Raw genomic sequence first — 5,253 nt, 5'->3', positions numbered from 1 at the left:
ATTTATCGCCTTGAACGCACCAATAAATCACCTTCTCATTGTGTCAGGCTGTTACGGCCCTTCTCTAGCTGCACGACCAGAGCTGCTGCAGGTTTTCTGTCCTCACCCCCTCAGAGTCCTGCTTCCATTAAATATATAATATAATATATTAATATATAGTATTATATTACAATAATATAGTCAGAATGTAATATCCATCAGTATGTTTCCATTAGTGTCTTAATCAGCTGATAAATAAGTTAAGTCATTGCGTGTGTTTATCTACAGAGGGATGCAGATCCCTCTGCTGGGTGTTAGGAGTCCCACCCAATTGTTGAACCAACCCAATGTTTCATCAGTGGCCCAGGACGGACAAACTACACTTCTGCACTGTAGACTTTCAGCCTGTAGTCAAGTGTCCACCTGAAGCCTGAACCTCCAATGTTGCTACAGAACTCATTAAACTACAGACTGCTGCCCCGTTCACTAACCAGAAGTCTTTTACATAATCATTAGGATTAAGCTGAACTGTCACCAAGGGAGATAGAATGCCGCTGAGATCATGAATTCGTGTTAACGTATATGTGCTGTGCGGACGGCAGCAACTGACGAGGACATATTGCCAGGTTTTATAATCCTCCAATGATCCAGAGTTTACCTGAGCCCCCCCACCGCTGTAAGTACAGTACGGCAGCTGCAGAGGACACAATGCTGTCTCAATACAATTACCAATGTGGTGAAGAACAACAACTCCCATGATCCCACCACTGCTTCTCACCACCATCATCACACAATATCTTTATTATTGTTTGGAGGGTGATATATTGATATACTTAATGGTATTAAGTATTAATATATTGATATAATGATATATTGATCATATTGATCTATTGATTATTTGTACTGATATTATGTTTTTTTGTATTGTCTATATGTATTTTGATACTGATATAATAAGAAAGTAATATGACTATATGGACATATTGATAATATATATAAATAATAATCATATATGATAGTATAGAATATTATTAAAGATGTATTATTATTGATATAATTGTATGTATTGATAATATGATATATGAATATTTGATGTATGATATTATTGATGTACATGATGTAATGATATATTTGATGTATTGATATTATTGACGTACTGATGTATGATATTATTGAATATTGGAATATATTTTATGTATTGATATAGTATAAATGATCTATTGATATATTAATGTACTGTATATAATTTGATGTAATTGAATATTATGTCAGTATTGATCTATGTCTGATATATGATGTATTCGAATGTAGTTCGATATATTGATTATTAATGTTTGATATATTGATGTATTGATATAGTGAATCATATGAATATAGAACCTATAAATTGATGTAATTGATATATTGATTACTGAATGTTATTGATATATTCGGAATGTATTGATGTATTGATACTACCTTGATGTATTAATGTAAATTGATATATTCGATATCATTGATGTAATTGATGATATCGATATCATGATATACGTGATCCTATTGATGTATTCGATATATTGACTGTATTAATGTATCTGATATATTGATGTATTGATGTATGATATATTGATATGTTGAATTACGGAGACGATGACAATAAAGGAATCTGAAGTCGAGCTCGTGGTCACATCAAAGCGTCTGCTGGCTGACTTCCTGTTTTATCTTCACTTTGTTGCAGCCGATCAAAGAGTTTCTTCTTCCAATCAGCTCTCAGCGTCTCCGTGGACAAAATAACCTGAACACCTCAGCAGCTGCTTCTGATCACATTAAAAACAACTCGTCCTCAGAGCCACTCTCTTCTTCTTTATCGTCAATAACTGAGACAAACAGGAGTTTATCTATTGATTATCTACCGGTGATTACAGCTAATATTGATTTTTCATTAAAGGAATATTTCAGTATTTTCTCTTATTGAGTCCACACTGACAAACAGATCACCTTCATCAATAACTGCATATGGATCTACTGGCTCCAACTCACTGCACAGAAATACTGAAATACCAATATCAGTATAATATAACGACTATTGATTTTCTATCAGTCTGAAGTCAGAAATAATGAAATCATTAAAGCTGAAGATGTTTGAATGCTTATAAATGAACAATAATGTTATTCAGCTAACGTTAGCTTCCCAAACACTGATCAACATTATCTGACATTTTATGAACCAAAAAACTAATTGATTAAAAATGACAGATTAATGACAGATTAATCAATAATGAAAGTATTGATTAGTTTGTGTTGCAGAACAAGAAGCTGAAGTCAGCAGCAGGTTTCTATGGAGGACCAAACCTGCCAAAATCAAATCAATACATTTTTCTAAAAAGAAATCAAACTTAAAGGTAAATAACTAGAATTAATACAAATGTACATAAATACAGAATAAAGAAATATCCATTTATGTTACACTTATTTATTTATTCTGAATAATATTTTGGGTGCATTTAATGGCATATTTATATATTTATTGGTTCATTACTTATTTATTTATTTTATATTTTGGCAGTTTTGGTCCTCCAGACAATGAACTGAAGGTTGTAAAACTCTGATGGATTAATAAATAATTAATTACTGACTGTAAACTGAAAATGAACATAAACCATTAGAAGTGAATTAATAGAATCTTGAGTTGAAGATTTCTTTGCTGCTTTTCTATAATTTGTTTAATATTTATCGATATTTTATGGAACAAATAATTCAAATTCAATTTAAAATGAAAACATAATCATTAGTTGCATCATTATCAATAATCTGATGTTGAAATTGATTTGAAGACAAAAAGTGAAATAAACCATCAGATAAATAATAAAATAATTATGTAGCAGCTTTAATTAACATTAACACACATATTATTCTGAGTTTGGTTAAATTATTAATTTTCCGTATAAATTTATTACAGTGATCTTTGATGTATTTCTCACTCGGTTATCGATTATCTGATTGATTTACAACCAATCAATTAAAATCTGATGATGGTTATTGGTTAACTGTGATTAATTAAGTCCTGGTCCTGACAGCGGGTCTCTGTGGAGGTCTGGAACCAGGTAACAGCTCACCTGGACCTGGTACATGTCTCAGATCGGATCCGCCAGCAGCGCCCCACAGCCCGGCTCCGCTGCAGCGAACCGCTCGGTGTCTCTCCGGGGCCTCTCGGCGGTGAAACGTCCGCTCAGCAGCGCCGCTATCCCGGTCTCCTCCCGCTCTGAGCTCCGGTTCCCGCTCCGGTTCCCGGTCCTCTCCGTCCAGCCGGTCCGACGCCAAAGCAGCCAAACGCCGCGGGATCCGGTTTTCATGTCGCTCCGCTCCGGTGGAGGGCGGGATGAAAACAAACCGAGCAGAGCCGAGCCGAGCCGAGAGATGCCGAAGTCCACACCGTGACTTCCTGTAAGGGCTTTCACAATAAAAGCGTGAAATTCAAACAGATTGTTGGTCAGATTACTTTGAAATGTAATCCGTTACTTACAGTGTTGGACTAGTTACTCAAAAATATAATTTAAAACGTAACGACAGGTGGATTATTTTAATTAATTAATTTATTTTATTTTATTTGAATCTCTTTTTTATGTATATAAATGTATATGTTATTGTGCACAAGTATATAGGACATAATATGTACATATATTAATAAATATATAGAATGTGACATTAATGACATTAATATATTTATAATTATTTTTGGATGTATAATCTGTATAATTCAACATCTGTAACTTAGTTTAGATTATTCTGTGTTTCTGTGATGAAAATTTATAGTTCTGAAAAAAATGTAACTTATAAAATTAGTTACATTACTACAATTAAAATCCAGTTTGAATACTTACTTGAATAGTTTTGGATTACTTCAAAATCAAACATTGAAAATGTGAGATTAAATATCGTTACACACAGAAGAAACAAAGCACAATGTATTATTTAATGAGTCTGATATTTAAATATTGAAGCATTAAAAGTAAACATTTGTGCACCATTACAGTTTATTAGTGAGAACGAGGTTTAAAAAAAATTATAATGATTTTGTTTATTCATTATTTATATAATTTATTTATTAATTAATGTAACACTTTATTAATCCTGCTCAGACTAACATTAAACAAACTTTCATCCTAAACATATAAGCACTTTAATAAATAACACTTATTCTAAATATACGTTTTAAAAAGTTCCCCACCATACAGTCTGATTTGGCTCATCGAGCAAAACACAATTAAAAGTGTTTCTAAATAAATATAATGTAAATCGCTGCTAGAAATTGGGTCTCACTGTTTTAGAGCTACATTTATTTTAATGATGGATGCTTTTATTTTGAAAGCAAAGTCTCACCACTGTCAGTTGAAAGTTTTTTTTCTTTGACACATGAAACACCTGAGAAACACCTGAGAAACACCTGAGGTGACGTAAATGAAACCTGCAGGTGAAATATTTATTTCAAACTGACTAACGATTCACAGCGATTGGTTGCGATTGCGACGCTGCAACTTCCTGGAGGAACAGTCCGACTCTCCTGCTGTAAACCCTCCTGAACCTTGTAGTGCGCACAGAGTGGACAGTTTCTATCAAACCAGAGTCCACCTCCTCTGATCAGAGATATAATCAAAGTGAGTGTCTTTCAAGACAAAGAAAGTGTCCGGTTTGGGAACTTCTGGATTGCGTCTGCACTTTTTGCAGATGATGCAGTTCTGTTGGCTTTGCGATCAGGGTTGCCCTACTAAGTCCATGTTCAAGAACGCTCCAATGTAATTCAAAACGCTGCCAGCACGAGTAACCTGACAGGAACTACGGAAAAGGAGATCACATCTCCTCCTGTCTAAGCTTGCTCCCTGCATACAACGGATGCTGGCTCCTGTCAAACCTACAAAATAGAAGTTTAAAATCTCTAACAAACCAACACACCTAATAAACACGACTCTTGCATGGTCCGGCCCCCTCTCATAATCTTGAGCCAGGCTCCATCCAGTAGCGCAATATTACCCTCTAGAGACGACTGGCTACGTTCTCCGATGAATGCCTGGGGCCTACTTTGTGGTTCTATAGGTCTCTAAAGGTCAGAACAGGAGCCAGAGCCTTCCAAGAGTTACAAGCCTCGCCTCTCCTGTGGAAACCAAGCTTCCAGTCGAGGTTCTGGAGGCAGACAGCCCCTCCCTCCACATTTACAGGAGTAAGGACCCCGGTAAGACCCATTGTCTCTTTGATGAAAGGCGTAATAGTTAGGGCTGGAGTCACGGTGAGCCGTCCTGA

The sequence above is a fragment of the Morone saxatilis genome, unplaced genomic scaffold, assembly GCF_004916995.1.
Source record: "Morone saxatilis isolate NCDOM2014 unplaced genomic scaffold, NCSU_SB_2.0 Contig23, whole genome shotgun sequence".
Classification (NCBI taxonomy): domain Eukaryota; kingdom Metazoa; phylum Chordata; class Actinopteri; family Moronidae; genus Morone; species Morone saxatilis.
The sequence above is the reverse complement of the archived record's forward strand: the minus strand, read 5'-3'. Positions refer to the sequence as shown.